Below are 23,891 nucleotides of genomic sequence, written 5' to 3'. Positions count from 1 at the left end.
CTAGACTCTTAGAACCCACACCATGGAACTTGTAAATAAACTAAAATAAGCAGAAGTTAAGCATAAATAATATGTATAAACAAGTTATATAAGTTTTTATATATCAAGAACACGAAGTCCTCCATGAAGCCTTGCCTTACAAGGTCCGAAACCTCACCGATCGGAACCGGAGAACTAACTACCAAATGTAACAAGAGGCGTGATATTATATATATGTTGTGCCACCATAAACAAGTATTAATAAGATTACATAATCCAATTAGAAAGAAAGAAATAACTCAGTTTGACTTTTAGAAGTCAAACCTTCAAGAACACACTAAAAATAACCTAAAGATCTTGATATTTGAGAGAGAATTTGGTGTTGTAGCAGGTGTAAATGAAGGGAAATAGTAGTGTATATATAGGGGAAGGAGTTGGGTCAAAGATAGGTGTTTATATCAAGAGTTTGCATGAGAAAAGGGTAAAAAAACGAACACAAAACAACAAAAACGTGCAACTGCTGCAGGTCTCCCGTCGCGGTACGCGACCAAGGAACACCTCCCCCATCGCGTAGCGTGATGGGGTGCAGGTCTGATATTTTAAACTTTTAAAAATGGCAAATTTGGTCCCTGAAGTTCGTTTTAAGTGATTTTTAAGCGTTTTAAAGACCGAAATGAATGTTTTCAAGACCCAATAAGTTTAAAACAATATTGTAACATAAAATCCATCATTTTGATTATATCCAAGGTTACGGTTTACAAAACGGGTCGGTTTACATCAATAAAGTTTACAAAATGGATAGAAATCGAGACCCGAAATTGACGAATGTCACAGTATCCTCTACTTTTGGAAATTTCGTCCCGAAATTAAGATGAAGACGACGATGCAAACAAATGTGCATACTTCTCTTTCATTGCGTCTTCTCATTCCCAAGTAAACTCCGCGCCACGCCGTGATTCTCATCGAACTTTTACTAACCGGATTCGACTACGCTTAGTTTTCTTCTCGTTGCGATCCATGATCTCAACGGGTCGTTCAACCATAATCATAGGCTCATCAACATGAACTTCGTCGAGAGGTATATGGATATTACCCTCGGCTAGGCACTTTTTAAGATTTGATACATGAAAAGTCGGATGAACACCGACAAGTTCTTCCGGTAGTTCGAGTCGATAAGCCCCCTTCCCAACACGTTCAAGAATTTTAAAAGGACCAACGAAACGAGGAGCTAGTTTACCCTTCTTTCCAAAACGGATTACCCCCTTCCAAGGGGATACTTTTAGAAGGATAAGATCGTCAACATTAAATTCAATCGGTTTTCGCCGTTTGTCGGCGTAACTCTTTTGACGATTTCTAGCGGCTAGGAGATTCTTACGGATTTGATCAATGACATCGGTTGCTTCTTGGACCATTTCGAGTCCCGTGATTTGAGCTTCACCGATTTCGTTCCAACAAACCGGGGAACAACATTTACGACCGTAAAGAGCTTGAAAAGGAGCCATTTTGATGCTAGAATGATAGCTATTGTTATACGAGAACTCGATGAACGGAATGTGAGAATCCCAATTTCCACCAAAATCAAGAACACATGCTCCTAGCATATCCTCGAGTGTTTGAATCGTTCTTTCGGTTCGACCGTCCGTTTGAGGATGATAAGCGGTGCTAAGATCGAGTCGTGTTCCCAAAGATCCTTGAAGAGATTGCCAAAAATGAGAGTTAAAACGGGCATCACGATCGGAGATGATAGACAATGGAAAACCGTGTCGACACACGATTTCCCGAACATAGATTTGAGCAAGCTACTCGACAGAATACTTCTCGCGGATCGGAATGAAATGAGCGGATTTGGTTAATCGATCGATGATCACACAAATACTATCATTTCTCTTTTGGGTGTTGGGTAATTTGGTGATAAAGTCCATAGCAATGTCCTCCAATTTCCACACAGGAATCGATGGTTGCTCAAGTAGACCAAAAGGTCTTTGATGTTCGGCTTTGACTTTTGAGCAAGTAAGACATTTAGATACAAACAACGCTACGTCCTTTTTCATACCCGGCCACCAAAAGGTAGCACGAAGATCGAAATACATCTTATCCGCACCGGGATGAACGGAATAATGCGAATTGTGAGCTTCGTCGAGAATACAAGTACGAAGGTCATCGCGATCGGGAATCCACAAACGATTGATAAAGTACAAAAGACCATCGGGTTTGGTTTCGAGTTGAAGTTCGGCTCGACATGACATTTCGTCGTACATGTTACCTTCTTCGACGGAGGTACGTTGAGCTTGAAAGATACGAATTTGAAGATCGGTTTGAATAATGATGCTCAGGAGCAGAACAGATTCAACATTAACCTTTCGACTTAGGGCGTCGTCGACAACATTCGCTTTACCGGGGTGGTAACGAATCTCGCAATCGTAATCACTAAGTAATTCGTCCCATCATCGTTGTCTCATGTTGAGATCTTTTTGGTCAAAAATGTGTTGAAGGCTTTTATGATCGGTAAAAACCACACATTTTGTTCCATAAAGGTAATGTCTCCAGATTTTGAGAGCGAAAACGACGGCACCAAGTTCGAGATCGTGAGTCGTATAGTTCTTCTCGTTGACTTTAAGTTGCCTTGATGCGTATGCGATGACTTGACCTCGTTGTATGAGAACACAACCAAGGCCTTGATGGGAGGCATCACAAATTACAACAAAGTCGTCGTTTTCATCGGAACGGGAGCATTGCAAAGCATGTCCTTGAAAGTACAAAAGGCATTCTCCTGCTTCGAACCCCAATCGAAGGGTTGTCCCTTATGGGTGAGAGAGGTAAGAGGCAAAGAGATCTTAGAAAAGTTTCGAATGAAACGCCGATAATATCCGGACAAACCAAGAAAGGATTGAATTTCCGTGGGAGTCGTTGGAGTTTTCCAATCCTTAACGGCCTCAATTTTTGCGGGATCAACATGAATACCTTTGTCGTTTACGATATGTCCCAAAAATTGAACTTCCTCGAGCCAAAATTCACATTTAGAGAATTTGGCATAGAGTTGTTCGTTTCTAAGGAGCTCGAGAATGGAACGCAAATGATGTTCATGTTCGGCTTTGGATTTGGAAAAGATGAGGATGTCATCAATAAAGACAATAACTAATATGTCAAGGAATGGTTTGCAAACGCAGTTCATGAGGTCCATAAACACCGCGGGTGTATTTGTTAACCCGAAGGGCATAACCAATAGTTCAAAATGTCCATATCGAATACGGAAAGCAGTTTTAGGAATGTATTCTTCGCGAACACGCAATTGATGATAACCCGATCGAAGATTAATTTTGGAGAAACAAGTTGCGCCTTGAAGTTGGTCGAATAAGCCGTCGATACGTGGCAAAGGATAACGATTTTTAATAGTAAGCTTGTTAAGTTCACGATAATCAATGCACATGCGAAACGAACCATCCTTCTTTTTCACAAAAAGAACAGGAGCGCTCCAAGGAGAAGTGCTTGGACGAATGAAGCCTTTATCGGAAAGTTCTTCGAGTTGGTTTGATAGTTCTTGCATTTCCGACGGGGCTAGACGATAAGGAGCCCTGGCCACGGGCATCGCGCCGGGCACAAGATCGATTTGGAATTAAATCGGACAAACGGGAGGAAGACCAGTGACATCATCGGGAAAGACATCAAGGAAATCACGAACAATAGGAATATCTTGGATTTTCCTTTCCTTTTTGTCCTTTGTCACCGTGAGAGCTAAAAACGGAACGTACTTTTGGCGTAAGTACTTTTGCGATTGAGCACACGACATGAGATTTAGCCTTCGAGACGTTGTGTTTCCAAAGACCTTAAGAACCTTGCCGTTGACGAGCGGTATGCGAATGAATTTATCAAAACAAACGACTTCGGCACGGTGCAAAGATAACCAATCCATGCCTACTATGACATCGAAACTATCCATTTGCATCGGGATGAGATCGATGGAGAATTTATGCTTAGAAAGGATGAGAGAACAATCGCGGACGAAGTAATTGATGGTAATAGAATTGCCATTGGCGACTTCAACAAAGAACGGTCGGGAAAGCTTAGTTCGAGGCATAGCAAGTTTTGACTCAAATTTTAAAGAAATAAAACTTCTATCGGCACCGATATCAAATAAAATAGAAGCCAAATGATAGTTCACCAAAAACATACCGTTCACAACATCGTTTGCCACTTGAGCTTGATATGCATTCATCATAAAAGCTCGCCCTTGGTTGCCATGGTTGACTTGTGGTGCTTGTGGTGGAGGTGGAGGTGGTGCTTGGATGGGTTGGATGAGTGGTGCATTGAGTTGGGGAGGTTGAGGTTGGTAGGCTTGGGTTTGGTAGTAAGGTATGGTCATGGTTTGGGCTTGGTTAGCAAAGGTTAAACGCAAGCAATTGTTGCGGAAATGGTTGGGATCACCACAATTAAAGCAAGCTCGGGGTTGTTGGGGTTGGTTTGGTGGGTAGGGTGCATATCGGTTTTGGGAATTTTGGAGAAAAGTTCTTGGTTGGTTTGGTTGGTTTGGTTGGTTGGGTTGGCTAGGTTGGGTTCGTTGGGTGGATCGGCATGTGGTGTGGAGATGGCCAAGTCGGTTACAAATGGTACAATGGCGACAAGCCGAGTTTGGTTGATGGTGAAGTTGGCAAGTGTTACATAGCGGGGAGGTTCCAACATAAGGTTTTCGGTTTTGAGGAAGGGTTGGGTTTGTTGTTGTGGTTGAGGTTGGGTGACGGCATAATTTCGGTAGTTGGTTTTGGGTTTCTTTTTGTTGTTGTTGTTGTGTCGGGAAAAGTTTGAGAAGTTAATGGCTTGTGGTGTGGGTTCAACCTTGGCTTGCGGTGCGGGATCGGGCTTAGCTTTCTCACTTGATTTCTTGAGGGTTAGGGTACCTTCCTTCACATGACTTTTCGATAGCGCACCGGCAAAAGTGATGGATTCCTCAAGGTTCGCGGGTATGCTACTCATGTCTGAGTCTCGGGTTTGCATTGGTAGACCCCTAAACATGCTTGAAGTGAAGTTTGTCTTTTTTGCTTCGGGGCATTCGCTGTGTAAAAACACATTCTCAATAGATTCGAACTATTGCAACAAGGTAGTCGCACAGTTGGTTCAAAATAATTTGGACGGGTTGGCACTAGTAAATTGAATAAGCAGGTAGGATGTGGGTTTGGGTTCAACGGGTGCAACAACGGGTGCGGGTTAGACGGCTTGGATTTGGGCTATAAGTTCGGGAATCACAGCCGCCATTTGTTTGGCGACGAGAGCGGCCATACGTCGGGTGGAGTTCTTGCGCGGTTGGCGTCTTAGCGGAGGCATGCTAAAAATTATAAAGAAAATGGGATAAGTTTTGGGTAAAAGGAAATGAATATAAAGGTGTATAAAATAAAATAAGATTTCGATTTTTGATTTGTGAATCCTAGAGTTAGTATGGAGAAGTTGTTAGTGTTAGGCAAAATATAAAATTTGTATATGAATAACAAAACCGTAAACAAAACGTAAATGATTTTTTTTTTTGAGATGGTTAAAGCTTGAAAATTTTGAGATTTTGAGATTTATAGAGTCGGAAAAACCGTGCATGAAATCACCATGACTCGATATTCCAACACTAAAAAAAGGTTTTATAAAACACTACGTTGGAGTCTAAACATGTGCACGTAACCACCACGACTTTTTCATGTTTTAGACTCAAATAACAATGATAACACAATAAATTGAGATACAACGTCATGTCAAAACACTAGTCCACGAAATCACCGTAGTTCTACTGTTTTAACACCGAAAATTAGGATGGCGACCGGAACGCTCGCATTCGACTACTTAAAGTATTGACATTTATAACACGGTTTATGGCCTAGAAAACGAGCACTATAACTCAACCATCCCAGGTAAGTAAATCACCTTCGATCCTTGAAATCTATTTGTCAAATGGTCATTTTATAATGTCTCGTTTTCTATGATGGCTACAAACTCGATATAAACGCAACCTTTAAGGGATTTGAAACAACGGGATTCAAGTTAATCTTGTAATCCATAAAACACAATGAAAATCTACCTTTTGCGTTTTAAGGTAAGGATACCTTGGAAATACTATGAAAGTGTGTGTTTGTGAACATTTAGGATATTGGTGAATTTTAAACAAGTTTATAAATAAACATGCGATATGAACAATTTAAAATAGAGTAAACACGTATGAACACACGTATAGGACCCTAAGCATAACAATTCTAGGTCGTTACGTCTAACCACCTATCTTAATTGTCATGGCTCTGATACCAATCTGTCACACCCCGACCAAAGGCGGCGGAACATGCCGGGGTGCAACGATTGCCCATAAGCGCATGACACTATTTAAAGCGACAATATTTAACAAACTCATTTCATTTCACATCATCGAAAATGTCACATAACCAAATATTCATAAGTCAAATACAACAAAATATAGCAAATCAAATATTGTTCATTTTTGCTAATATCCTAACGGTATTTGTGATGTTTTCTTCACCGAACTCCATAATCAACCTAGATGCAAACCTGTAACATTTCATAAAATAAAGTTTGTCAACACTAAGGTTGGTGAGCAATTCATAAGTTTGAACAATAGATATGTAGTATGAAAATCCACAAAACTAGTATACAAAACCATAAATAATAGCTATAAACTTGGATAAAATAGTTATAGCTAACAAGTTAGCGACACCCAACTATAAGGGGATGCCAAATAGTTTAGGATTTTATAGTTATCGTTAATTGCATTACGTTAACGACACCTTGCCATGAGGGGTTTCCAAATGGTCTAGGATTTATAGTTCCACCATCCAAAAGCGATAAACACATAGGCAAATAAGCATAGAACACCAAATCGAGCAATTATTCAAGTAAAGTATTCAACAATGTTTATGGTTTAAGACCCAAGTATAAAACATTTAGATAAGATGAAATGTCACCCCCAAAATAAAAGATAGAAAACGGGGTATGAAGTTACTCACGTTCAAATAATAAACTTGAAAGTTTGATTATTTGAAGATTTGCCGGAATGACAAGTTAACGTATGAAGCCTAAAATAAAAGAAGTCTTGGATTTAGAAAGGTTGCCTTGAAGATCTTTAAATAAAATAATTGTTGCAAAAATAAAGTAACCAATTTAAAGTTCGAGGTTTAAAATGTAACTATTTAATAATTTATAATAATAACCCTTTAAAAATGTGAGTTTGCTCAAAATCGGGTTAAAGTATCTAACCTTAATATTTACTTAACCAATGTTAAGTAATAATGTGGGAAAAATGCTAAAATGCAAGTTCCATTGGAGCAAAGATACTAAAACGGGTTTTTAACGAGTGTTCGGGTTGTCGGTTCGGGTCTTGAAAAATGATCAAACCCAAAGTCAACTTTCCAAAAAATTTATTATTATGAGATAACTCATTAAAACATAATAACACTTAACCAAGTATGTAGATCTATTGTTTTAGAACTAACAACATACGTTAAGCGAGTGTTCAGTTTTGTCGGTCCAACTATGTTATGAGATCAAGTTGGATCCAACATTTCCAAGTACTTAAGAAAATACTAAAAATCAGTTTGTAAACTATTTTTAAAGTAATATACAAGTCTTGATAGCTAAAAACACATTTGTGTGTCTTAAGCGAGTAAAAATCGGATTGGTTCGGTTTCCATCTCACAATATGTTCCTTGATGGTCTCCACATGCCCAAATATCATAGATCTTGTATAATAATTTATAAATGAGAAATATTTAAGTTTTACAACTAAAAAGTTAACAACAAGTCTTTTAAGCATAAGTTTCGGTTTAGTTCGGTTTCCATCTCCCAACGAGTTCATAGATGGATTCCACATGCTTAATATCAAAAAACTTGTACAAATGATTTTAGAAACTCAAATCTAACATTAAACATGTTTAAACAACTATTTTTAACAAAACTAGTAAGCAAAAGTTCGGTGTCCGGTTTAAAGATATTTACGGTTAAACCGAAGCATAGACTCTTAGAACCCACACCATGGAACTTGTAAATAAACTAAAATAAGCAGAAGTTAAGCATAAATAATATGTATAAACAAGTTATATAAGTTTTTATATATCAAGAACACGAAGTCCTCCATGAAGCCTTGCCTTACAAGGTCCGAAACCTCACCGATCGGAACCGGAGAACTAACTACCAAATGTAACAAGAGGCGTGATATTATATATATGTTGTGCCACCATAAACAAGTATTAATAAGATTACATAAGCCAATTAGAAAGAAAGAAATAACTCAGTTTGACTTTTAGAAGTCAAACCTTCAAGAACACACTAAAAATAACCTTAAGATCTTGATATTTGAGAGAGAATTTGGTGTTGTAGCAGGTGTAAATGAAGGGAAATAGTAGTGTATATATAGGGGAAGGAGTTGGGTCAAAGATGGGTGTTTATATCAAGAGTTTGCATGAGAAAAGGGTAAAAAACGAACACAAAACAACAAAAACATGCAACTGCTGCAGGTCTCCCGTCGCGGTACGCGACCAAGGAACACCTCCCCCCTCGCGTAGCGCGATGGGGTGCAGGTCTGATATTTTCAACTTTTAAAAATGGTAAATTTGGTCCCTGAAGTTCGTTTTAAGTGATTTTTAAGCGTTTTAAAGACCGAAATGAATGTTTTCAAGACCAAAGAAGTGTAAAACAATATTGTAACATAAAATCCATCATTTTGATTATATCCAAGGTTTCGGTTTACAAAACGGGTCGGTTTACATCAATAAAGTTTACAAAACGGATACAAATCGAGACCCGAAATTGATGAATGTCACAGTTGAAGCCTCATGTTTTGTGTAAGCTGGTATATCTTGAAGTGGTGCCATAAATATGAGTTTGGTAAAGACGATGCAATAATGGACGACGTTGAAGCCTTACGTACTATTGGTAGTGTTTGCCTAAAGTCACCACCTAACAATATTGATTTCCTACCGAATGGCAAAGTCGGGTTGTCAAGAACGTCTTGAAGTGATTTATTCAATGACTCAAATCACCGTCGATCGCTCATAGGTGCTTCATCCCATATTTTGAGGGTTGCCTCATTTATGAGTTGGGATAAGTGAGTTTTTTTCTTAATATCTCATGAAGAGTTGTCTGTTAAGTCAATTGGTATCTTGAAGCGAGAATGTGCGGTTCTTCCTTATGGTAACAACAATGACGCGATGCCAGAATCATCAACCGCAAGAACAACATCACCTTTGCATCGGACAGCTGAGATAATGGTTGACCATAAGAATGTCTTTCCGGTTCCACCATGACCATAAACAAATGCCAACAACTGATTGTTAGACGTTATAGCCGTCATGACGTCATCGTATATAACTTTTTGTTGCGCATTTAACCAAGATTTGGATGACTCATGTTCTCGTGAGAGTTGGTCCCTATCGTAGTTTTTTTCTTGCATAAGTAGGGTGTTTCGTATCCGTTCCATGAAGTTTGGTGTGGGCATTGGAAGACCAAAATCTGACAAACTCTTACCATTAGGGCTTGAAATTAGTAGCAACTGAAGCTCGCAAGAACGGATTGTTGTTTGTAATCGTCGTTGGCTATGTTGTAGTCATGTGCCAAGTCGTCAGCCATTTTAGACCACGGTTGGTTCCAAAGTTGCAACGGATTCAACACGTCACAGTACAAAAGAATATGTATGAATAATGAACGCAATTCCGCGGCAGTGGCCCAGGTGGCGGCTTCGTTAAGTGTACATGACCACTCGTTGTCATCTTGAAGTAAACCGAGCATTTCGCACGCACTACGAAAGGTTGGGCATACGTGGCCGTTTACCGTGCGTATAGAAGCAAATGACTGGCATCCTTTTTGGTGATTCAAAAGCATTCGAAGGAAAAATTTTTCACCAGCACTTGGATGTACATAGATGAGTCGTCCTATGGCTGGAGACGTATGAAAGGATCGTCTAATCCAAAATTTGATCTGACATCCCGTCTGTATTCAAGCAAGTAGTCGACGTATGTTAGGTGACGTCCAGATGGATCGAATTGGTTATTGTTAAGCCTTTGAGTTAGTGTTGTACGTCTGATAAACGTGTTTTCAACAATGCTGTTTAGGTTGTCATGATCTTTGAAGGTAATGTTCTGTGAGTTTTCTAAATGGACAGAAAGTACCTGAACCGGAGGATTCCTGTCGTGAATCATGAAGTTGAATATCCGCCAGGAGGTTTCATGTGGACATATGAAACGACCGTCGATATAGTTTTGAATTTCATTCACATCGGATGGAGACTCATTTGAAACGGTGTCAATATTTGGAAACTTTGTTATCTTGTAACGAATACGATCTGTTCCTTTTGAAATGTATTTGAAAAGATATTTTATTAGCATACTCCAACCACAGTATTCAACGTTAATGTGTGCCATAAAGTGCAAACAAAGAACACGATTGTAAGGAACAATGTTCCTGCTGTCGATAATGATTTCGTTCTTCTTAACAGTAAATCCTGAATTTCTACGTCTATAATGCACATGGCCATTCTTGTCAAAGAAAGTCGTTGGTTGGAAGTTCTTTGGGAAACCTTTACAACATGATCCGTTAAAAATTCAAGGTGAAGTAGGCTTTAGTAAACCGCATGGCCCATGAACCATTATTTCTGTAACAACCTTATACAATAGTGGATCTTCATCAGGGTTAGGAATTTCAGCAGATATAAATCTATCGATATCCGAAGGTTGTGTAACCATAGAAGTTTGCTTCACCCAAAGTAGTAGATGACAATGAGGTAGACCTCTCTTCTGAAACTCTATTGTATACAAATATACGACATGTTAAAAAGTAAAATGTGTAAGAAAACTATTAAAATGGTTAACGCATATAAACGTAACCAGTGTAGAAGAAAATACCTGCTGTAAGTTGTCCAAAAGGCTTTTGCTTCTTCAGGAAATCTATAAGAGATTTAACCTTATCGTGAAAAACTCTTGCTATGATATCAGGACGATCCTCTGGTTTAAGAGATGGAAACTTAGACATATGTCGTTGTATTCAGGCCATTTCACATTGCATGTAAACGTTATGAAAAATTGAGGTTTTCCATGAACTTTACAGATGGCAAGTGCATCGAGGTAGTGTTTGTACATATAACGTGGACCACCTGTGAACGAAGACGGAAATATCGTGCGTTTTCCAATAGATCGTCCTTCAGAGTCACCTCGCTCAACAGCATCTTCGATACCTTGTAAAATTTCCGTACGGAAAAGGTTTTGATTGTTTCTGATGTAGTCTAAGCGACTTTGTTCAATGCATACATATGCATCAACAATGAATTGTTGCAAAAGATGGCCTCCCATCAACATATGTGTATATATGCCCTGTCTATCATGCAATAGATAACTGTAGTACATATTCATTGTAAGTTTGCGGTCACTATCAGATGTATTGTTGCATAACAACAAATCAGGTGACTAACCACCTTCTGCATACAAAAAAAGAAGTGGATACTGCAATGGCAGGGTGCAGCTTGCTTATGCGTTGCGGAAGGTCGTCCTTATGATGAATGACGATGTCAAAATTTGTACACGAAGAATCACCATCCGGAATAATGGCACCGATAGACCCTGGAGACGGTTTGTCATAGGATAGAGCGTTGTATAAACTATAAAGACGAATGCTAAAGTCTGGGACTCTAGATGAGTTGCATAAGTCTTTTGCTCTTCGGAAAAGCTTGACCAATTCGTTGGTAGTAGCCAACACATACATAAGAAGTGTTACGTTTTGTTGTCTTATGCGCAAATGACCGTCGTTAGAAAACAGACCAATCCTATTTGAAAGCTCGTTGTCGGTATCGTATATGTACATTTGAAGGAAACGTGGTGGTTCGTTTGGAGGTGGACAAAGGCTACCAATCCAATGATGTATCTAGCCTTCAACCTTGAACACGTACGGGCCAGAGCCATCATTTATGAAATCATCAACTTTGGCACCGAAAGACGTCATAGAAAACATAGAGTTATATGTCCTGATATTTTTCAAGAAGTCAGCATATTGGAAAAGTCTAATAATCGAATTAGGAGGCACCCTTGGGTAAGGTAGCGCCACACGACCACCCCGGCAGCAATGTGAATACCTAGGACACCTACCAGATGTTCCAGACCTAAGACGTTTTTCATACCAAAATAAGTCGTGACAAAATTCACAGGTCCAATCGCAATCACCACTGTCAGAGTACGTTGTCTGATATGGAGACAATATAGAATGATTGGAAGGACGTGAAGAAGATTCGGCTATATCATTAGTAGATGAAAAAATTGTTTGTTCAGGCATGAAAGCGGAGGAAGAAGGTTCTTTTTCGGCGAGTCGGCGTAAGGAAAGCATAAATAAAAGAAACTTACATAAAAAGTAAAGAATAAGTTATATATATATATACACACATATAATAATACTAACAACAGACCTAAGATACACAAATTTAAAAATAAAATGGGTGACACGTTTACCGTTAGACTAAAGCTAATATGTACCTTACCAACAATAACGAAATATAAATGGCCAATAAACAGTATCAAGAACTAACCTCAAATAGTGTAGATCACAGTAATATTCACAACCAAGGAAACATAAGCAAGGGAAATAACTACAAAATTTAACATCCAATTATAAGTCATACGATGCAAAGTCGAATACCATAAATTTACAAAGATGACCCAAATAAAATAAACAACAGTTATATTAACTATATTAAAATGCCAAATTAGCACCTTACCAACAATATCGAAATATAAATGGCCAAATAAACAGTATTGGCCAAGAACTAACCTCAAATATTGGATGACAGTAACCTTCATAACCAAGGAAACAAAAGCAAAGAAAATAACTGCAAAATTTAACAACCAAATATTAGTTAGACGATGCAAAAGTCGAATATAATAACTTACAAAGATGACCCAAATAAAATAAATGACAATTACATTAACTATATTAAAATGCTAAAACTGCATCCATAACCAGGTTTTCACCCGGTGGCAGTTGTGACCCTTTAGCTTAAAAATAAGACCTGATGATCTTTTGAAAAAATATCCTAAACAGCACTTTGAACTACAAACCATTAGTTTTAACTATGTATTTGTAATATTGACCTACATAGGAACAATATCTTCAATCAATCTTATAAACTAAAGGATATAGACATGTTACACTCTAAAATTGTCATGTTATTCGATACCATCCATTTATTCCACATATGTATATTATATATAAATACATAGGCCTAAATGATTGTCATTTTTACTACTTTCCCAACAGTGTTAAAAAAAACAATAACAATAATAATTTCAAGAACCCAACCCAACACAACGCAACTGAGGTATGATGTTTCATGGAGGCTGCATTTGGGTGTTATGCTTTCCGATTTAATGGTCGATATGCATGTTGTTTCCTAGCTAACGCTGTCATAAAATGCAATTTTACATTATCTATAAACAAACAATAGGTGTCTTTAATATGATCACAAAGTATATTATTTCACTCACAACTCTTTTAAGTTCTTTGACCTGTATCAATTTCATGCGCTTGTTTATTTTAAGTTTGTTTGACTCGTTAGTGGAAATCATCGGCCCGCTAATAAGTAAATGGATCTAAATTGCCACTTCAAGATTTTATTTTTTTGTACTCGATTCCTAGTCTTGAACTGGTTGTGAAAAAATATCCTTTGGACAGGTAAGTTGCTCACTATGCAGTGAGACGATGACACCAGAAATCCTAGTTGTGCACAAAGGTCAAAAGTGGCCCAAAAGAATTGTGACCTGCGAGTAGTCGAGTACTGTGAGTTTCCTTTACCCGCCACTGGCCTATTTGAGCATCAGGTAACTCACTATTCCTCTAATAAACCTACCCATGAAAGAATGTTTTCATGTCATGTTCTAACATACGCTGAAATTTCAGGAAGTTTGTGGAAATAGGACAGAGTTATGTCATCTCTGTAACTGATATATCAGACTTCGGAGCTAGCCGCCCTTGAAGTTACATGCAATGGTGTTCCTACTGAAATACCCAGGTTAAAAAAATGGAAAATTGTCTAAAACTGCAATTGGTTTGCTGTTAACAGGTGCAATTGATATCCAAAATTTCTAATAGTGTTATTGTAAGGATGTGACAGTTATATGCCTAATGTTCGTTATTAGGATCTCTGTTTTTGTGACTTCTTAAACACATTTTAATTCTGAAGGAGTTAACACCATGTTTAACCATTGTACTTTGCATGTGATATCTAAAATTATATGCACGTAATCATGAAAAGAGTTGAGATTCGGCCTTTTTTTCCGTTGGAGCCAATCTTATTTTGAAAACGCATTAAGAGATTAAAAGGTAAATTTAGAAGAATTCTATCGTGATGAGGCGCCTGTGGATGAAACCAGCAGTCTATTTGTTTGTGCAATAAACTGATTGGTGGCTCTAAACATCATTTTATGCATCATAATGTTTTGGTGGCTGTGAACATATGAAGGCTTTTGCAAAGGCAACATAGACCAGAGACATCATCATCATCATCATCGTACTCAGTATATCCCACCAATAGCAAAGCTATGGTAGGGCCTGAGGAGGGTAAGATGTAGACAGCCTTACCTCTACCCCACGGGGATAGAGAGGCTGCTTCCGGTGAGACCCCCGGCTCGATAGTAGTTTTGCATCAAGCCTTGAACATAAGGCACATAACACTCAACCATCCGGACACCGGCTGATTGGTGCATGTACCCTTGTCTTTCGGCTATCAGCGCCGCCACATGATGCCTGATTAACCTTCTGTCACTTTTAACGTTATTTTCACGAGATTAGTAAAATAACGTCAAAATTAGTGCAATTTCACTTTTGCCCACCCGAGGGTTCAGTGGTTCACACATATACATTATATGCGCGCACCGCAAGCAGGGCTAAACATAGACCAGAGACATGTGTGTTAAATATTATGTGAAGAAGTTACTCATATCAAACTGTCTAATTACTTACATATGGTCTATAACTTCAATTTAAACTATCAAATTGGTTTATTACACAGTAACAAAAGGTTAGATTGTTTCCAGGATAGGAAAAAAAAACATCAACACAAACACCAATTTTAACCCACTGGTAATTATATACATATTAAAAAATGGGAGTTGGTATGTCTTTTTTAATATATGGAGTTGTATATACTATTAATCTAACTATACTAATAAAAGAAAATAATGAGGATGTTGTGGCAATCTGTTATTCATTCTTGGTCTAATCTCTCTTCTCATTCATTTTACCTATCCATGGGTTATGGAGCAAAACCATATTGGCATATGGGTTATAATTTCCTTTCTAATTCTCTAATCTCTCATCTCATTTATCATAACTTTCCATTAGTCATGTGTCAAAATAATTTTGGCAAATGGGTTTTAATTTCAATTCTAATTCTCTAATTTCTCATCTTATTTATCCTACCTATTCATGAGTCATGAGGAAAAACAATTTAGAAATGTGTTATAATTTCCCTTCTAATTAATTTCTCATCTCATTCATCACATATACCACGGGTAATTGGTCAAAAAAATTTTGAAAATGTTGTATATAAAAATAAATCGAATTTGTAAATTTAAGATTCTAGACTTCTTATTGTTTGTACTATATTATATTATTTTCTTTTAACCTTTAATTTTGTTTATTTCTTTCAAATAATGGATCCTTTTATTTTTATTATTTGACAAATCCCGTGTAATACACGGGTTCAAAAATTAGTTTGTTAATATTTTAATAAAAACATATGTCAGAGTTGTGAAGCATCTGCAACAATCTTTGATTACACAATTCACACTATCAAACAAAGCGACGTACTACAAAGAAAATGTAACAAAATCCAAGGGAGAAGATGTTGGGGGTGGGGTATGACTGATCACCAACAAACAAAGTTACAGTCGCAACCTTACCTAGGAGTGTGAATTTCCTAGACGACACGAAAGAAATCACAATAAACGGGTTCAGGTTAGTTTGAGGTCGAACCTGCGGGTGGTGTTTGGGTTTGGGTTTAGCAATAAACGGGCTCATGTTTAACTAAATACGTCGGATTCGGGTGAACATGTTGGATCATGGGTTAAGTGATTTAACTAAAGGGGTTGAGTTTGGGTCAAATCGTGATAAGCGGGTCGTATTTGGGTTCATGTGTTCACCACTAATTTCTGGTCTAGGTCGTGTTGGAAATTTGGGTCATGTCCAAGATCATGACGGATTAGGCCCACCAACCCGCAAAGATGGTCCGTTTAACGACAAAGCTAAAGTCGTAGGTAGTAAAAGAATACAGACGTAAAGCCATCTAAACTTTAATCAACATTATACTACAATAAGTTTATAAAGTTGTGATTACTAAGGTATCAAAGTCAAAACAAAAGGTAAGAAGCTTGAAACTAGTACTTGAGGGTAATGAATTTACCGGTAAGTACAATTAATAGAGATCCAAGGCACGGTTCAACTTTCTTTACGCATAAAACTTCACTGTTACCTACACACAATAACATATGTTTAAATATCCAGGTGGCCATCTCATGATGTCATGGAAGTAATATTAAATTGAAAACTGATATCAAATTGGTTTATTACACAGTAACAAAAGGTTAGATTGTTTCCAGGATAGGAACCCTTGATGGAGTTGCAATGTTTAAGTATGCAATGTTCAAGTATTATATTAGTTAAAAAAAATGATGTTAGTAATGCATATAGTTGTTTATTTCATTGTTTACTTAGTTTGTTTGTAATAAGTCGGATCGGATCGCTTGAGCTACTTTCAATATTCCCTTCCATACCTTTACACTTGGCCCCATTACAACCCGTTTTAAGCCCTCTTGATTTGTATTCATGTCAAAAGCATTTACATAGGTGGAGATTTGATGATTGTACAAACGTATGCGAGGAGAATTGATTAAATATGAAATGTATGGATGATCACCAAGAAAAGGTTAATGTGTAAATGCGTGTTATATATAGGTAAAAACCGAAATCATGTTAGGTTTGGTTAGAAATCTATGGTTTATATGGAAAGTCAAGTGAACTAGTTCAACCGATAAAAATGAGGGAATAGGGTATGACTTGGGACCTTAACCGAACCGGATTTGTGGTAAGATCGGTGGCTACAAGTTGAAAATAATAAAAACTTTGTGTTGAGATGTTGCTTGAGGGCAAGCAACTGGTAATTGTGGGAATGTGACGGGTGGTCCATGGGACAACCCTTAAGTGGTTTAAGAACAATAATAATCATGTGTTTAATGGGTTTATCTTTTTGAATTATTTGAATATGGTTACTCATATAATTGCAGGTAGGAGAAGATAGAGGATGTAATTACGAGAATGTGGGTGAAAACGGTGAAGAAAACGGACTTGGAACGAGAAAGTTATGACTAAAACAAGAAGGTCTTGTTAAAGGCCACCGTAGTTTACGGTGAAGCCACCGTAAGCTACGGTGGGATCTGAAGAAAATGACACCGTATGGCAGTTTAAAGCCACCGTAGCTTACGGTGGGACTGACCCTGAAACTTGTAACAACCTTATAAACTCGTTTTAGGGTTGGCTTTTGACATTCTTATCATTATCTTTCATCTAAGGACGACCTAAGGGCGATTTGGAGGTGCCATAGCTTAATTTTGAGTGTGGTAATCATTAGAGACTCGTTTTTGATTCATATCCAAGCTTTAATTGAAGGAATGATGAACCTAATCATGCTCGGCTAAATCCCTTTGTGTTTTCCCTCGGATTGTAAGGTTTATTTATGAATGTTTTGTTGAATGTTTATGCAATTTCTGAGATAATAATTGATCTTTTCATTATTATGCTGTTTATGTATTGGTTGATAGATTGTTAGTTTATCGAATTTGTATTCTAAACCGTCAGTTCTTGGTGCTTTAAGTAATCGATATTAATCGGGAGAGATTCGGGGTTGGATAAACTAATTGGTTTTTGAGTGATTACCTTGCGTTTTATAATCCAAGTACTTGATCCTCAATTATCACAATCGTTTACATAAGCACGAACTTTATTTATTGTTCATCTCAGTTTAAACATTAACTTTGATATTCATAGAAACCTGAAACCGAGGGAAGGCATATTGTCTCATATTGAATTTAAATTTGTTAAATTGTTTTTAGTTCTTTTTGTTAAATTAAACCAAACAACCAAATCATTAAATTTACTTTTTGCACTTAGTTTAATTTAGATAAATTTCACAGCTATTCAGTAACGCATTTTCCACAAACTCCATGTGTTCGATACCCGCTTACCGCTATCTAACTAGTTGTACTCGGTTTATTTTTGAGTGAGTCTTCGACCTCACGTCAAATTTTGGCGCCGTTGCCGGGGAGTAGTGTGGTGGTTCATCGGTAGTATCTCTATAATTCATCCTAAATCGTTTATGGCATTTCCGCGTTCCGATTTGAAACACTAGCTAACGGCGGACAGCGATGGTGTCGCCACGTCGTTTGTTATTGCTCAGGTAAATGGTTCCTAAATCCAGGGTTTTATGGAAGGTCAACATAAGGTATGTAGTTTGACTACATTAGATTATTTGTTTAACTTATTACTGGGTTGCTCACCATTGAGCCCAGGCAAGCTAATTTTATTTTTTCATTTTATCACAATCGATTAACCAAGAACCCAACGCTGTAACAAAGCTACAATCCTTATATCAAATTGCACAATTAAAATTGCAAATATTCAGTTTAGACGTGTAGAACAAAGTTGCCTAGCTTAATCAGCAACTCTGCGTTTGAAATAGCCATGTATGTGTAGATAGCGTTTGTTCTAATCTGCAAAAAACAGGTGAAAATTGTGTAAGATGAATAAATCATTACTCGATGATATTCGAGAAGGGTTTTGATTTGTTGATGAAATCCGTAACCACAGTCAACAAATAAGAATAAGCAATAATCTAAGAGAGTAAGAAAAACAGAGGAACGAAATGCTCACCTTGATCCTAATGGATTATGAAACATGTAACTCTAGTTAATTCTGTTGTCGATCTTGAACCAAAGATTAACAAATATCGTCGGAGGAGAAGAAGAAACTTTGCTTCAGTTCGTATTATAGAGGAAGATGAGAAATTGGGATATGTGAAGACCAAGGGGGACACTTATGAGGGAGTTGACTGGTGCCATATGTGTGTGGCTGGTACATATGGCACGTGGGTAATGTATGTATGTAATGTATGTATGTATTGATTGTATGTATCGGTGTGTATTCAAAGTAAGTACTCAAAGCATTCATCATCATCATCATCATCATCATCATCATCATCATCATCATAGTACTCAGTATATCCCATCAATAGCAATGCTATGGTAGGGTCTGAGGAGGGTAAGATGTAGACAGCCTTACCTCTATCCCATAGGGATAGAGAGGCTGCTTCCGGTGAGACCCTCGGCTCGATAATAGTTTTGAATCAAGCCTTGGACATAAGACACATAACACTCAATCATCGGGACACCGGCTGATTGGTGCATGTGCCCTTGTCTTTCGGCTATCAACGCCACCACATGATGCCTGATTAACCTTCCGCCACTTTTAACGTTATTTTCACGTGATTAGTAAAATAACGTCAAAATTAGTGCAATTTTACTTTTGCCCACCCAAGGGTTCACACATATATACATTATATGTGCGCACCGCAAGCAGGGCGTTAAGTACTCAAAGCATTATAAGTTGTAAAAGAAATGAACATTGACAAATGTGAGAGGAATTGTGAATGCTTTTTAAATATATATATATACTGTATTTTTTTTAATTTTAATATAGTTTTTTAATTTTATATTTAATTATTTAAATGAATTATTATTTAAAAAAACAAATAAAATTAATAGTGACTGGACGCCACGTGGCGCATATGCCTGGGACACGGGCTTTATGACTACACCCTGTTTTTGTAAAAAGTCATAACTCTGACCGGGCGCCACGTGACGCATAATGCCCGGGGCACGGGCTTTATGACTACTCGTGGTCTTAAGCAACTATTTACAATTCGTTATGGATTCAAAATCAACTTCTTTTTTTCATCTGGCTTTATTAAATATTTGGCCTCGTCATCTGTTATTGTAATGTTCCACCTGAAAGTGTTATACAATTGTTAAACCCAAATTTCATGATTTATTTGGTCTTCAGTTCTAAAGCTACATGGATTTTGGGTATCTTAATATGAATTTATTGCTTTAAGATGTGAATCCGCCTTCATGTTTCTTGAAGTCACATGAGGCTCTTTAGGAATAAGTCAATTTGGACATGTGTCTTTAACAGCTCAAATTGATCGAACATGCATTATGCATACTAATTAAATCACTTTGCCCAACAAGTTATGTTACAACTAATGTTAGGCTTGGTGACAAGCATTAAGTTGGTTCAACATGTCTCACTGGGTGGACATGGAAATCTAATGTGCTATGTTGAATACCCATTTTAAGTGTTTAACTATCAAATTTGACACAATGACATTAGAATTTCAGTATTTACTCAGTTATTATTTCACTTTCTATCGCGCCAAAATGACACATGTCATACAACTTGATTGGTCGATAATTTTAAAAATTCAAGGTTATTTTGTTAATTATCTTTTGTCAAAATGGTTCTTTTGGTAAATTCTTTTAAAAATTTGGTATAAGATTACATGTTAAAGATATGTATAGCTATATAAAAGTTGAGGTTTAATTTATTACATTGTATATCACCCTATATATACTTACTCTACATGCTCTTTTGATATATTCTTATAATTTTATACAACAATTGATAATATTCTAATAACCTTCATGACTTCTTTAAATCTGTGTTTTTTTTTTTTGAAATGTCAACTTTTAAATCTATATTCATTGGAAAATTTCCGTAGATCATTAGATTTTAATGAAAAGAATTAAATGTCACTGGAAAGTGATGTTTTTTAAGGGATATTGGTTTTAAATACTCGAAACTTTGACTTGTTGGTAGATAGCACTTTCAACTTACGAAATGTTTTTCAACACTCCTAACTTTTAACGTATATTCTTCTAGCACTCCCGGAGTAACGATACACTAACTTCGTTAGTGTTTGGGGTAAAAATGCCATTTTTCAAAGTTCAATGGATCAAATCAAAATTTCATTTAATATATATTCCACCATCCCTCTCCACCCAGCTACCACCCCCTCTTCACTGCCGACAACCACCACCGCCACTAACAGCCACCAACCACCACAGCTGCCACCACCACCACCACCGGAACTATACCGTAGATACTTGGAAATATAACAAGCCTTCAGCAAATATACCTCAAGTATTACAACACTGTCGACACAAGTTTTGTTCTCGGAGTTGTAGCACCTCTAGATTCAGTAACTCACCGATGAATCCGGTATAGATCCGTGAAGCTTGTTACGAAACGGGTTCAGTTTAGTGAGGTTCTTGAGGTTCCAGAATGAGTCTGGTATAACAAACCAAAAATTAAATAAAAGGAAGAAGTAAGGAAATGGAAGAAGGAAATTACATCCCACATTGGTGGAGGAAAGAAATGGAGAAGGAACCACCATAGTATAAATAGGTTTGTAAACTCTTGTCCCACATCGCTAGATTAACAAACTAGTGAGCTCTTTATAAGAAAGAAAATTTCTATGTTAATGTTCTTATAAGACATATCACACCCAGTGGTCCTAGCGGAGGGTGCGAAGCACCCGAACGCGCACGGGCACGGGCGAAGTGCGATGGGCGCAATGTGGCGCTTTGATGGCGCACGCTCGCATCGCCGCGAGCCGCATTAAGGGCCGCCTTAGTATTTTTGTTCGAAATTAAAATAAAATAAAAATCCTTCCATCGCGTACCGCGACGTGGAGGTTACGCAGTGGACACGTAGCCTGCCACGTGGCGTGCCACATAGCAGGCCTAGGGCTGACTCAGCGAAGCTATAAGATGCTTCGCGGTACGCGACGGCTTTCTATTTATGGCCATCGCGTACCGCGATGGGGTCTGAAACTTGCTATAAATAGAAAGGAAATGGGACATTCATAATTTGCTCAAAACTTTCTTTTCTCTCTGAGTTCTCACACACAAACATATTATTAAGATTTTAGTATAATACCCGAGTGTCGTAACGATATCCTATCCGATCGAAAGAAGCGTATATACACGAATCCGAAAGCTCTGCCTGTTAAGGTATGACATTGTGCCATTGTGTAAAGTTTCTACTCTCGTGATTATCGTTATGATTGTTGGTTTTATACTAATCTAGTGATACTACATTGTGTTTATCCTAGGTGCTTAATACCAGAAGGTTTTCTTTAATTGTAAACCTGCAAGGTGAGACATTCGAGTTTTTGTACAACTCACATTTGCGTGAGACCACTATTTTTCCGACATTGTCATGATAATTTCAAAACCTATAAAACTCATGGCAAATGTTCTAAATGTTTTCAAAAATATTTTTAAAGTATTTTAAATACATTACAGTGATTAAGTATCTGTAGACTTACGGGATGGTTACTACTGGTATTGTGGGGTTTTGAATACAAGGATTTCCTACTGGGCTATTACACGTTACTTATTGGACAAGTGTTAGCCAATAAGTAATATGACCACAGTCATAGATACAGTCGAGTGACAAGTACCTTTCGGTAATTTGTAAGCAGACAGATGTAAAAACATCTTAATGCTGTAACTGTAAAATGTGTCATTTACAAATGAATGTACTCACCAATATTTGTTGCTGATCAAATATTTAAAACATGTTTCAGGTGACTTGTTAGAGACAAATGAATGATTCCTGCGGGCTTCCAGCTTAAATAAGTGGCTTTTCACCATAATAAAGAAACGTGTTTTGTAAATTAGGGATTAACCCTATAAAACTTATGTTTGTATCAAAAGGGATTAAATTCCCGGTTTTTTCATAATAATAATCATGGTGTTTTTATAACTCTGATCATTTTTCCTAACTACGATTCTGATGAAGTTTTCCGCTGCAAAATAATTTAATAAACACCGATACCACCAATCAATGTTCACGGCTTCCCATCCCGGGTTATAGGGGTCGGGGGCTGTGACATCTGGTATCTCGCCTGTGAATAAGGTGTCATGATTTTGAAGTTTTCCGATTTCAGGCGGTACTTCACCGGTGAGGCCGTAGTTAGCGGCACTGAAGCTGTGAATGTTAGATAAGTTACCGATTTCTAGCAGAATACCGCCGATGTAAGTGTTGTAATACCCAAGGTAGTTTTTTGAAGGCTTGTTATGTTTCCAAGTTTCTGCGGTATAGTCCCGGTGATGGTGGCAGCTGTGGTAGTTAGTGGTTGTCAGTGGCGTGTGGTGGTTGTCGACAGGAAATAGGGGGTGGTGGTTCGGTGGAGAGGGATGGCGGAATATATAATAAATGAACTTTTGATTTTATCCCTTGTGACTTTGGTGACATTTTTTACCCCAACACTAACGAAGTTAGTGTCTCGTTACTCCGGGGGTGCTAGAAGAAAATACGTTAAAAGTTGGGAGCGTTGGGGAACATTTCGTAAGCTGAGAGTGCTATCTATCAATGAGTCAAAGTTAAAAGTAATTAAAACCAATATCCCTTTTTTAATGACAAAATATACATTTTATAGGAATTGAAATTTGAACCCATTGCTCCTATTCAACGCCCGAATCATCTTATCACTCAATCGGAATGGAAATGAAAATCCTAAAGGTCATGTAAAATTTTTCTAATTAAATGAGTAATATGCAATTTTTTACAATCAAAGCACTTTAATTCATATCTTAGACATAACCACTAGGGCTGTCCAAATTGCTCGCCGCTCGTTCATCGTTCGCTCGAATTTTGCTCGAAAAATGCTCGTTCGATTTCGGCTCGGTTTGCAAGTGAGCCGTTCGGCTCGGTTCGGTTTAAAAGCAATCCAAGCACGAGCAAAGCCTCACTCGGTTTGGTTCGGTTCGTTTTGCTCGAATTAA

The 23,891-nt window shown here is 37.6% G+C and overlaps 1 protein-coding gene across 1 annotated transcript in view; it reads right to left on the bottom strand.

Moving 5' to 3' along the window:
* Window positions 1-16,594, bottom strand: part of LOC143620764 (uncharacterized) — a 31,650-nt gene extending 15,056 nt beyond the window's left edge. Inside the window, exons 1-2 of the transcript XR_013151394.1 lie at window positions 16,391-16,594; window positions 12,521-12,580 (exon numbers count right to left, since the gene is read on the bottom strand). The gene's annotated coding sequence lies outside the window, so the exon portion shown is untranslated. The remainder of the gene's footprint in view (window positions 1-12,520; window positions 12,581-16,390) is intronic.
* Window positions 16,595-23,891: the final 7,297 nt, after the last annotated feature.

The sequence above is a fragment of the Bidens hawaiensis genome, unplaced genomic scaffold, assembly GCF_021521415.1.
Source record: "Bidens hawaiensis isolate Kalapana, Puna unplaced genomic scaffold, B.hawaiensis_p1.1 tig00002631_1, whole genome shotgun sequence".
NCBI classification, from domain to species: Eukaryota; Viridiplantae; Streptophyta; class Magnoliopsida; order Asterales; family Asteraceae; genus Bidens; species Bidens hawaiensis.
This window is presented reverse-complemented; position numbering and strand designations above follow the sequence as displayed.